This window comes from Squalius cephalus (genome assembly GCF_949319135.1).
Source record: "Squalius cephalus genome assembly, chromosome: 3".
In the NCBI taxonomy this organism is placed as follows: Eukaryota; Metazoa; Chordata; class Actinopteri; order Cypriniformes; family Leuciscidae; genus Squalius; species Squalius cephalus.
Genome location: NC_137124.1, coordinates 53,199,449 through 53,213,145, shown reverse-complemented (window position 1 = coordinate 53,213,145; position 13,697 = coordinate 53,199,449). Strand labels below are relative to the sequence as shown.

Genomic DNA, 13,697 nt, shown 5'->3' with positions numbered 1-13,697 from the left:
CATTCCCATTCATCGCAGCACACAGGGTAGAATCCATGTGGAGTTTGGGAAGTTCCAGGTAGCAAAGATTTCAGTGCCCAGGGATGATTTTGACAATGCGACAGCACTAGAAATGGCTGACTCCCTTGAGCAGTGTACTTATTACAGAACCAGGGAGCATTTTGAAACACACCCATGGATCTGAAAACATGCTCTCCACCCTGACTGATGCATTGGAGGAGTTTTATTGTATGCAAACTCTCCTAGAGACCTACAGTTCTACTCCGATAAAAAACAACAAAAAAAACATTGCAATAATTTACCATTTTTGGTTGATGACAACCTTTTTCCTGCTTAGTGGCCCAATGCAAAGTCCATTCGTCATCACGCAGCAGTTTCTGCATAACTACACGGTTTTAAAACCATTACCACAACTTTATACTGATTTATCGTTTCTAGCAGGCCTAGGCTATGTTACCCAAAAGTAGTGCTTTGTTTAAGAGAAAGAACCTTTTCAAGATTTTCTGAAACCATGCTGAAATAATGCATTCCTGTGATACCAATATTAACTCTTTCCCCGACATTGATGAAAATATTCGTCATTTATGAGACAACGCTTCTCCGCCACTGATGAAAATGTCCAGCTTTCCGTGTTTTCACTGTTGAATGGTAGGGGGCGCTATTACACATCTACTGAAAGAGTGCTGAATCTCCTGATCAAAACACTGGCAAAGAAGCAGCAGAAACAAGCAATAGCATAGTAAAATAACAAGATCATCAACAATAAACAGCATATAAATCAAAACTTCCTAGTGCCTAATGTTACTGGATGAAATGTCGACCCAGGGTGAGCTATAACTGTGCAAGCTTTGGGTGTTGATGGACTTGATCTACTCCATCTGTGTTTTGATCATTGTTCTAAATCTGATCTGGATGTAGTCTTTGAGAAAAAAGCGTTTTTTTTAAGCTTTTTGCTCAAAATGTTTAAGCTAGAATAAAGCAGGTTGTTCATTCTTTTGATATATTGCATGTTTAGATATTCATACAACATATTCACAGGGGGCCATGAAAATTCTGTGAAAATGACAAAAATGCTGGCAAACTTTTTTTTTTAAACACTGGCGTCTGGCGGGGAAAGAGTTAACAACTGAACAGGACATTTTTTGGCTCTGAGATTGTGGTGTGGAGGTCTGGAGAAGATAAACGCAGAACCGTTTGATTTGGTGAAAACTTAGCCAAAAATAAGAAGATTACTTTTGGTTTCAAGTTCAGTTTCAGCAAATGCTGTTAAACTGTTTGTCCCAAAATGACCTAGACTACATATTTGTCTCCAACTCTTGTGACTGTCGCTCATTCAGAAAAGCAAGAAAAGCATCTACAAACGAGTAAGTCGTCAAACTTATGAAAGCATAAATGTCAGGATGAGGCATGTTATTTTTTCTCAGAACGTGTCAGTACACAGAGAGAAACGGAAACCTGCTGAACAGCATTTCATTCACACTGGTATTCAAACAACTCAGAAGTAGTTTTAAGGTGACCAGAGCACAGTTTGACCACTGACCCACAAACAGTATTTCTGCTGAGATTTAACAAAGAAGCAGCACGTAAACAAGGCAAAAACACCTACTTGAGCCTGTGAGGTTCCTTTCTCATTTATAATGTGGTCATGGTCTGCCATAGGAACACATTCCAGGGTGATCACTTAAGATACAGTGTTGCTAAAGAGCTCTCGTCTTCAGGACTGGGAGCCCTGGAGACACACCTCTGCAAACACATGCTCCAGTTTGAGCCAACAACAACTAGTTTGAACATGATGTTCATGTTCAGGTGTTTTCCCCCCCTGAAAAGTCTATTGATCATCTGTTCAGTCTATTAATAAGTTCTGAATTTAAGCCAAATTATGAAAAAGGCCGATTCAATCTTCATGAGACTGTCTAGGTCATATTTCACAATGAAAACTACTTTAGGACCATTAAGATTTTTTGCATTGTGGTATTACTTTTACCACATTATTTGATAAAATATCGCATTACAGAAATGCAGAAAAAGAGACAATGAATTTCCATGATATCTTAATGACTTGCCCAGTTGGAATCACTTCAAAAAGGAAAATACAGTTAAGTGCAACATGTGCAGCACAAGTCATAGGCCTATAGGCTACATAAAATTATAATGTTAACACTATAAAAGTGTGCTTGGGATATGGCTTTTAATGGTGAAACTTTTGTTTTGTAATCAGGCTCAAAAATGATATAAAAAATTGCCAATATATCGGTTATCGGCTATCAAATATAAAGAGTTTAAAAGGTGGAGATAAAAGTAAATTACTGTTTTTAAAAAAGTAAAAGTTAATAAAATGACAAAACTATGTAAGAAATCAAATCTGTAAAAAATGGAAAAGGTAGTCTGTTAGGACATTGTTAGGTTGTTAGGCATTTCCTTTAACCCTAAAACACGGGCAATAAGATTCAAAATATGGGCAAAACTTCTATGAAATATCAATGTGGAAATATAAACATTACATTGAGCAATATTTTAACAGACTTTTTATAGCATGCCATGGAAACTAAAATCCTCCAAAATGTCACCGTCTAATATAACTTCAACTTCCATCACTCAGATCAAAGGAACTTCCTTCTTTGAGCAAACATACAACAGAAAAACTGAATTTTGTTTTAACCCAAGATCTAACTGCTGACTTTTATTTCAACAAGGAGCCATTTTTTAGGAAGCAGCACAGAGGAAGCTTTACTGAAAAAAAAGCCCCTGGATAAAGTTGCCCAGGGTAAGAATCCCATTTCTTTGTTAGAGATGTTTTAATAACTTTTTTTATTACTTCGTTTTACCAACCCACACATGGTCACAACTACTTCTGTTTGGACCTCTCAGATGTCACAAGGCTGGAAACATGAGTCCCTGCCTCTGCAGTCTTATCATCACTGGCAGTAATAGAAAGCAGCGTGGTGCAGAGCGAATCATAGCTCCCACAATCAGGTGATGATGTAGCTGGAGAGCGGAAAATGCTGACATTATGGGTGACGTTTTTTCTCCTGAGCTCATGAGCCACCGGTTATGGTAATTCATCCCAGCATGACACAAACTTGGCCAGCAAGAGCGAGGGTGAGGTAGAACAGAAAAAAAAAAAAGAGGTGAATGACAAAAATACCTGCCATTTGAAAGCTACAAAATCCACACTACCTACTGTACACTGTAAGATCGGTTCATTAACTAGATGATCATCAGTGGTATTTGCTAAGCCAAACATCACTATAATTGCTCAAACTTAAAGGATTAGTTCACTTCAAAATGAAAATTCTGTCATCATGTACTCACCCTCAAGTAGTTTCAAAACTGTATGAATTTCTTTCTTCTGCTGAACACAAAAGATGATATTTTGAAGAATTTCTGTAACCAAACAGTTGCTGGACTGACATTCTTCAAAATATCTTCTTTTGTGTTCAGCAGAAGAAAGAAATTCATACAGTTTTGAAACTACTTGAGGGTGAGTACATGATGACAATTTTCATTTTGAAGTGAACTAATCCTTTAAGGTTGTGGATTTTAACAAACCACTAACCCCACCAATAAACTTTGACAACCTAGCTCTATTTGTGCAACAGACATGAATCAAACAGATCCCTGCAATGATAGGCCAAACTGGAACCATCAAACCAAATCTTGACAAAAACCCAATTGAACTTTTCCATTGGTATTTGGATTATAAAGACAACGATATGGTGAAAGTGAACTAATCAGTAGATGAGTTTACTTGTTTAGAGTGATCACTTTGGATAACAGCATCTGCTATATGCATATATGCAAATTAGGGGTGTAACGGTACGTGTATTCGTACCGAACCGTTTCGGTACAGGGCTTTCGGTTCGGTGCACGTGTGTACCGAATGACTGAATGCAATATTTTGTGTGCGGAACATAGGTACATTTTCGTGTTTCCACACGAACATATTAAGTGGCGGAAGTCTCCGCGTTCAGCGCAAATCCCGCCCTGCAGCTGATTCTAATGTTTTTTCCTATTAGACATTCTCTGGTTTTACCCGTGTTTTACCCGTCGTCACTGTAACAATGAAATAGACTGCATGGCGAAAAAAAGCTTTTCCGCTTCGTGTGCGCCGCCGCACTCTCCGTTCCGTGGCGCGCGCGCGTGTGTGTGTGTGTGTGTGTGTCGACGACCCGCTGCGCTCTCTGCTCAATGTTCGAGTCCGTGTTAGCGCTGCGCGTTCTGCTCTGTCGTTAACGGCCCAAACACTCCAATCATGTACCGATCACGCACTGGAAAAGCAAAGTCCGCTCAAATAAGGTGAAATTTCTCAGTAGTAACTTAGATTTCTGTTTGCTGAGCTGGTATAGTCATGCTGGCAACAATGGTAAAATGACCTGCTCTGATCACATGCTCTGGTAATAATAGCTTTGTACTATAGCTTTGGACTATATTTTATATTGATAATTATTAAAAAAGTGGGAAAAAAAAATCTTAAATTTATTATGTTGATTGATTATTGAAAAATAATAATACATTAATATATTTGTTTAATATTATTTTAATATAGGGCTATTTTCTGTTCCTGCACTGTAATCATAGTTATTTATTTATATTTTTCATTATATTTTATTATGTGATATTGGTTTGAGACTGAGAGTATTTTATTTAGTGGAGAACTTTGCAGCAGTATTTTATTTCTTATTCTTTTTTTATTTTATATCTATTTTATTATATTTTATTAAAAAGTGTTTAAAAAAGTGTAAACAAATTGTTAAAAAAAGTTTATAGTAATAAACAACCTGCAGTTTAATGTTTGCATTTCTTTCCCTTACTGTACCGAAAATAAACCGAACCGTGACTTTAAAACCGAGGTACGTACCGAACCGTGATTTTTGTGTACCGTTACACCCCTAATGCAAATGCATAAATGTGATGATTACGTTTAATGTCCCAGACAACCTCTGTAGTCCCATTTAGCCACTTGTTATCAACCGCCATTTTCAAGACAAGTAAAAGCTTAAAAAAAACACAAGGGGATAATACTGGTGTATTTTATGATGTAGAATAAAACACGAAAATATCTTGAGCTTGTTAACCACAGACCCATTCAAAAAACCCACTGACTTCAGGATGATGGAACCGGAAGTGCTAAAATGCAAACTTGTTTCTGTGTTTTGGCTAAAAGTGTGTCATCCCTGCAGCGGTCTATTGCACGGCTTGTTGAGGAGAGGTGTGCTAAGTGATCAGACTTATGATCTTTGATACAACTGACGGAACAAATCCCAATTCTTTTTTAGACTCCAAACACAAGGCGGCCCTATATCCATATCTAGACACCAAACCATCATAGCTACTAAACCAGACATTTCAAAATATACAGTAATGGTTACAGTCATGCAATGGGACTCTTCCTCTTCTTTCCTAATGTAAGAAATTCCCTCATCCATTCTATAAAGAGCTGGAATGTCTGAACTACAGATGAGATCATTTCCTGTGCTTTCATTACTCCTTTGATCAGCTTCCTAATTTACAACTCGCTTAAACTGACATTTTTATGCTAAGAATATATGGGAAGTAAAATCCTGATTATTCTTGGTCTTGAAAACAAACAATGCAACACATTTAAAGGGATAGTTAACCCAAAATTAAAATTCAGACATTCCAAACACGTTCTGTGGAACACGCACAAAAACAATTTCATCGTGTTACTCACATTACACTGAATTGTAATGGAATATTTAAGACTTTAAGTACAATAATAAATGGCTCTTTCTCCTACTTACATTATCCATTAGTTTTATATTACCTACGTATTAATTACCTACCATGACTACAGCACTAAGATTATAATTTATCTGAATATTGAGCTCAAGGTTCTGTAATGTACAAAATTTAAGGCTTCGATGAACTGTCTAATCACTAATGGTTTAATATCTTTCCTAAGCTAAAGTAAAGATCCCTCTACAGATTGACAGAGGAGATTCACAGAATAATGAAGCCCCTGCAGGAGTAAATCACTCTAAAAGATCATTTTACGACATCATTTGTAACACTGCTCAATGTATAATTAATGTTACTTTAAAATAAGAAAATGTATTCCTATAACAATGCCCTTTACAAGTTCAAAAAGTTTAATGTGCTTTTCTGCTTTTTTAATTCATTGACTCATTCTTCAACTCCAACTCAATTTTTCCACATAACTCATGATTTGACTTGACAAAGAAATGTGGCCAAATTGTATCACATTATGGGTACGTACCATACTTATTTGAAGCAGCAAAATATCATGCTATTTAGCATTTACAGATATCCTATCCTTGTGCAAAGTGGATATGTATGACAAATATAACGTTATGAAATAGATGCTAATGAACGCAACATTCTTGTGTTTGAGCAATGACAAAATGTCTGAGTCTAAATCACAACACACAGATTATGCAAACTCACATGTCAACAGTAATCTGGCAATGTAACAGCAATGCGTTTGATTGAAATGTATCATAATGTTGCAATGCAAGCATGATAAAAATATCCAACTGAGGGAGGAGTCAGAAAATAATTTGTATGAGAAACACTTGCAGAAAATGACAGATGGATAGTTATGCAATAAAAACAAACAATGATTTTGACATTTTATAGGGCTGGGTTGAAAATATAATGTCTCGATTTTGATTAACCGATATGGATTCTTAAATCCCAAGAATCAATCTTTTAGTCTATGCAGTTCAGTTGATGAGTGAACCTTACATACACTAAACATTTGTAGCATTCCTCCCATCCAATAAATCACAATAAGCTTTGTGCTTTTGATATGAAACAAGTCTTATCTTGTGTCAATTATGAAACTCAAACTCATTAATGTTGTTTTGCCGCTCTGTGGTGTGACAGATCGTTGTAGCCGTGAACAATGATCCCTTCCTCTTTACTACTAGTTATAGCATGAAATAAACATGACTGAAAATCAGAAGGAATGTTGAAAAAAAAAAAAAACATACTGAAATGTACGGAGCCCCGCACATGACATGAAGGGAAAAAAAAAAAAAAAATAGTAGGCTAAATCATGCGCACGATATAATAATTTTTTCCCTCAATTTACTAAATCGTGCGCATGATTTACCATTTCGTTCCCTTGATTTGCTATACCGTCCACATGATTTAGCAAATCGAGGGAACTAATTAGTAAATCGTGCAGCAATTTACTTTTTTTCTTGCATGTCATGTGCAGGGCTCCGTAGAAATGAATCATGTCTAATGTAATCACTCAATCAGTGTTACAACCACGAAAAGATAGTGTTGGGGTAACGCATTACAAGTAACGAGAGTAACGTAATCAGATTACTTTTTTCAAGTAAATAGTAATGTAACAAAATATCTGGGTCACTTTTTCAAACAAATAATAGTAAACAGAAACAGTAATGCAAAATTAACAATGCATTACCTTCCATAAAAAAATAAGTAATGCAATTAGTTACTTTTTTTAAGGAGTAATGCAATATTGTTTGAAAAGCATTTCTTTTAAAAGTAACTTTCCCCAAAACTGCGGAAAGAAGTCAATAAAACAGATTTTAACATTACATTTACCTCAGAAAAGCCAATGTCCATAAAACTCAATAGTAAGCTATAAAAAAGAACTATAGGGGAGTTTTTTAATAAATATGTGCATATTCATTATACTTTTACTTAACTTGTCAGTCATGAAAACAAGTTGTTACTACAACGCCCACCCCTAATAAATTACACACAAATTAAACCTAGCCAAAAAAAGATATTTTGAAGAATGTCAGTAACCAAACAGTTGATGTACCCCACTGACTTCCATAGTATTTTTTCCCTACTATGGAAGTCAATGGGGGTCCTTCAACTGTCTGGTTACCGACATACTTCAAAATATCTTCGTTTGTGTTCAGCAGAAGAAAGAAATTCATACAGGTTTGAAACAACATATTGAAAATGGACAAATAACCACTGTGAGGAATATGGGACGGCCACACGCCACAGAACTAAAAACACTCTGTGAAGAATAACATCCTCCTCTGACAGCAAACCCACTACAATTGCTACACAAAAAGACCAGTTTTGCCCTGGCGGGACACACCGCTGAGGCGAAACATGACACGCTCCCGAAACCCTGAAACAACACTGAGGGAGAGGCAGAAATCCCGGAGGAATGGAGAAGGCTCTTTTGGCTTCAGGCAACAATGCCGCCCTGTTTCCTGTGTGGGCTTCCTGTTGGTCATGCGTTGCGTTCCAGCACGCGGTCAGCACTTGGAGTACACAGACACCGGTCAGGTCACAGCCATTAAATTCACAATGCGTTTGTATGGAGGTGACAAAACAACTCCAGAACAAACAAAAACAGATGTATAGAGACATTCATTTTTATCAGTGACTGAAGTACAATATCCTATGAAACATACTCGACTTCCTAAACGTTTCCTCACTTCCCCTACGGCTTGCCAATAAATGTCAAATTCACAATGCGGCCACCGACTCGCTTTCCTTTCATTTTCACCTGAAAAAATGGTTTCCTCCAACAGGGTTTAAAACATTTATTCAGCTTCAGTGGCTTCATGCATTATTAGTGAAGTGCTTAGTCAGACACTTCCACATATTCAGAGGAGGATTCCTTGTAAACAATAACAAATGAAGCAGCTGGCTGCTGTGCTGAGAAAGGGTCTATTTAGATTCAGTGAGATCAGCAAAAACTTCTACCGCTTTGGGTACATTTACCTATAAGCACCTGTCAGTTACTTTCAGAGTAGAATAACACTGGAAAAAAGTGACATGATCAATAAGTCATCATGGCAACATATATTGTTGCATTACTTTAACTCATCAAAATGAAGCAATTCCAACTTTTTTTATACGATATTCAACTTATTTTTTAAGTCAGTTTAATATAATTCAAGCTGAAATCACCTGTACTGTACAGCCAATTTGATTACACTTTCAAAAAGTTGATTTTTTTACAGTGCATGACAAGCATGAATAAAGTTTGACAAGATACTCAAATGAAACGATTAATCGCGATTAATTGCATCCAAAATAAAAGTTTGTTTTCATAATATGTGTGTACTGAGTAGGCTATATAATATAAACACACACATGCATGTTTATATTTAAGAAATATTTGCATGTATATACTGTACATATATTTATATATAATTTACATCATATATAAATATATTTCTATTATATAAATCACACATTACCTTAAATATATACACATGCATGTATATATAAAAAATAATTATACACAGTACCCACACATATATTATGCAAACAAATACTTTTATTTTGGATGCGATTAGTCGCGATTAATCGCTCCACAGCCCTAGAATAAACGACTTTCATTTCATTTTAATCTGGCTTATTATCACCTTAAAGGGTTATTTCACTCAAAAAAATAATAATAATTTGGTTACACTTTAATTTAAGGTGTCATTGTTATAGTGTAATTATATATTTAAGTACAGAGTAATAATAATTAACTACATGTGCTCACTATAGGATTATGATTTGGGTTAGTTGAATGTAATTATGCATAATTTACTGTTATTACTATGGTAAGTAGCCTACATGTAACATATGTAACAAGGACACAGTAAAATAAAGTGTTACCAAATATTCTGTCATCATTTACTCACCCTCATGTCATTCCATCCAAACCCATAAGAATTTCCATAATCTTCAAAACACAAATGAAGATATTTTTAATGAAATCCGAGTGATTTCCGTCTCTCAATTGAAAGTCTATTCACCCAAAACTCTGAGGGTTCAAAACATTCATAAAGAGAACGTAATACATAAATAAATAAACTAACCCTTTAAAGACCTGTCAAAATAAGTAAATCCACACAGCCTTGAACATAATGTTCATTTATCAATGTTGTCCTTCCTGTATGATTCATAAATGTGACATCATTGTTAAGCTTGCACAAACAGTCATGTGTTTCAAAAGACGCCCATACGCAGAAACATGCACACGCCTATGCAAAAACTAGGAATGCATTGCACTACAATAGTTACTGAACGTATTCAGGCTGCATGTGAAATCATCAAATCATCTGCATAACTGACTTTCCACGAAACTCCTCCCTAAGCAATTCCACTAATTTCCACCAGGAAACACCTTGAAAGGGTATAGCTGTAAACTGATCTGAAGTCAGTCAGATCTGAATAAGCGGCTTCCCACAGTGGAAGACACAGCCGGTTCTGCCGCATGCCGTCTCGGTGGCAACAGCAAAGCAAATATGAGCATGCTGAAAATGGCAACATGCAAACTAAAGAAATGTTGCTCAATCTCACAATCCTCAAGTCTCAAAATGTTTTGGTAAAGAAATATCCATTATTTGTATACTTGGAGTCTAAGCTAAAGAGTCACCACACTAATACCTAACACAAATTAAGATATTTGAAATACTAATGGAACATAACCATTCTGAGTGATCAGAGAATATTATAACATTTATGGAAAATGTTCTTGCCTTACTAAATGAGCCAAAGAAAAGCTGACTACTCTCTTGTGTATAAATGCTGAACTTCTGCACGGCAGGGTGTTTAAATGAAATGCACGAGCAGCAAACTTTAATGAGAAGAGTGCTTTGGCAGGTGTATAGAGTCAATTTAATCAGCTGTAATGTTTGTGGCAAAGAAACTAATGAATAACATTTCATTGCATCCCCAGATGCAATACATCTAATACAGCTTCTACCTATACTCAGAAAAAAAAAAAAAAATCCTCAAAACCTGACCTAACAATTTATCCAGTTTCTATCACTTTTTTTACTCTCCAATTATATTCAAAACTTCAACTAACCAGTCATTATCATGTACACTGCAAGAATTTGTTTTCTTAATCAGCATGCATGTATTGTATTGTATTCCAGTAAAATCTAAGCATCCGTAATTTCTTTCTTTAGTTTAGATTTGATAAGCAAAATTGTGTAAGACAAAAACTAGTTTTATCTTGATCTCAGCAAGAAAATAATCACATTCAGTGGGGTTTATTTTTTATATTTTTATATATTATGTATTTATTTATTTGAAGGGGAAAAGAAAATTGTAAATGAGCCAGAAAAATGAACTCAAGATAAATTCTCTACACAAGTCAAGACAAACAAACTGATTAAGGGAATTATTTTTAAAACTAGTGTAGGTGTATGACATGAATCTTGTCTCAAAATACATCTATGTAAATGCCTTTATCTGAATTTCTATTTTTAATGTTTGACAGTGTCTTTATTTAAAACATTAAAACACAATTTCAATGTAACCAAGACGAGAACCACAAACACTGCTGCCAGAAAGACAAGTTTCCCAATTTCACGAGGATACAGGAATAGTATGAGTTTCATAAATGTATTTAATGAATTGAATTCAGCTTTGTATTGTATCTGGTATATTGTATAGTATTACAACATTACCATGTACATGTATCAAAGCGGATTCGTATCAGTAGTGACATCAAGTGGTGCTTATTGAAAACATTGACGTTGCTTCACACACGTATGTCACGATATACATGAGCTTTGTAATAAGTTGGCTACAAAGTAAAACATTTCAAAAAAACAAAATAGACAATTTAGGGATTTGTCACGTAAAGGTTCTAAGTGTAAACAGTAAAGCAAGTTGCAATGTTGTAGTGAAACGCTGAGACGCGTCTACCTGAATCAGGTGCATTTCCGCCACATGCGCAGTAACGAATGAAACATGGCGTTGAAAAGTTTGACCAAAACAAAATGTACTGACATGACAAGAGACGCATCTACTCACCGCATGAACAATAAATGACGGATACTCCTCTTTTTCTTTCAGTGTCCAGTGAAATAGTTTACTGAGGAGCAGAAATTCCCATTGACTCCTGCTGAATTTCGGCGTTAAACTGCTGGACGGAAAAGCGGAAGCGACAGACGACGCACGAAAACACACCGGTAAAGATGTAGCCTACACTATACTGTCTATACATAACACCATAAGCGCATTCGCTCTTATATCTTCTTATTGTTTTGACTCTTTCTTTAGTTGGTTATTTAAATCCTGTAGAGTGAAATGAAAGGTCCCTGCAGTAGTCCTGTGTGCATTACTGATGTGAGTTACTGACTGACTGACTGCGGGCACCTGAGTGTTTTCTGCTGGTTTCGGTGCTGAGGTGAAACTCCGCCTCTGTTCTGTTCTACACTACAGTATGTACTGCAGTCTGTCCCAGTGCAGCACGACGAAGGGAGGAGTTTTCTCCTGCTTTCTCACACTTTCCTCTGCTGTGTCGACACAGAGAAGCTACTTATTTTTGTGGCTGTGTTTCAAACCGTACGGAGCTGCAGAATTTGGAACATATCGGTGTGTCAACTGAATAAAGCGACGTGTGCATATGGAACAATATTGAAAGTGCACTTGCAGTGCACAACTTATAATCTTAAAAGTATATATTTTAAGAAAACGTGTAGCCTAAGACAACAGGCCTATAATATTAATTAAATAAAAGGCCACTTATGTATATTAAAGAGAGAGTACACTTCTCATGTTTCTTAACACACTTAAGTACACTTTTTAAAAAGTGCACTATGTAATAATGTCTAATTAAAAGTCGGAATGTTTTAATCTTGTGTCATGCTTTAAATAAATACACTTATTAAAGTGTTGACTAACATACTAAAGCACTATAATTATAATACAGTATAATTTGACCTCCAGTGTGCATGATATTCAATATTACATTTAATGTTAATATAAATGTAAAATAAAATATATCTAAATACCTGACATACAAGATTCAATAGAAATGACATTAATGTATATTTTAGTTCACCATAAATGGATTTCATTACATTCGGCAGTGCACTTTAACCATATTTCAAAGGCAATAGAAATAATAATGAAATTACTTGTACTTAAGTGAGTCAAAATGCACTTTAAAATAATTTCATATAAAGACTAGGCTATAATGGTAACATTTTATTTTACATTGTCATTGTTACATGTAGTTACTACAGTAATTCTATAAATGATGTGTAATTATATGCAACTAACCCTAAACCAAACCCATCCCTAATCCTAGAGTACATGAAGTTAATTAATATTACTCAGTACTTATAATTACAGGGTAACAAAGACACCTTCAAATAAAGTGTAACCACTATAATATACTATCAAATAAATAAAAATTATAATACATTTTCATTTAATTGTAATTAACATGCAAAACATTGCAAACAAAAAAATACATTCAGTAATAAGAATGCTACTCTTTTTAAAAGTATTCTAAGTGTACTTCTTTTTAAGAAGGGGCCTTAATAGTAATGACCTAGAACCAGGGCCATGTACAGAATAGTATACTAATATTATAGCTCGAGCTCTCTACTGAATGAAAGAAAGAGGCTATAGTTGTTAAACTTACTTAAAAATTGCACTTATGCAGAAATTCCACTAATTTCCACCAGGAAACACCTTGACCAATACATATTCTATATATTATATGCATGTACTGGCCATCAGGAGCACCAGTGGGCCGGTTGAGTAGTGGGCCGATCACTGATGCGAGGGAGACCTCCTTTCTTTTCTTCTGTCTGTTTTGTTGGTGTTGTTTTTTTTTAACAGTAGAAGTCAAGGGCAACAACATTGGTTACATCATTCTTCAAAATATCTTCTTTTGTGTTTCACCTAAGAAAGTCATCCAGGTTTGGAAAAACATGAGGGAGAATAAATGATGACAGAATTGA

The 13,697-nt window shown here is 35.4% G+C and overlaps 1 protein-coding gene across 8 annotated transcripts in view; it reads right to left on the bottom strand.

Moving 5' to 3' along the window:
- Positions 1–12,452, bottom strand: part of usp53a (ubiquitin specific peptidase 53a) — a 53,022-nt gene extending 40,570 nt beyond the window's left edge. For 2 of the 8 annotated variants that reach the window (XM_079865453.1, XM_079865454.1), the window contains exon 1: positions 11,755–12,031. The gene's annotated coding sequence lies outside the window, so the exon portion shown is untranslated. Of the gene's footprint in view, positions 1–1,606; positions 1,723–9,626; positions 9,884–11,754; positions 12,032–12,078 lie in introns of those variants that run through there. The other 6 variants (XM_079865457.1, XM_079865455.1, XM_079865456.1 and 3 more) reach the window with 6 other exon arrangements.
- Between the last annotated feature and the right edge of the window lie 1,245 nt (positions 12,453–13,697).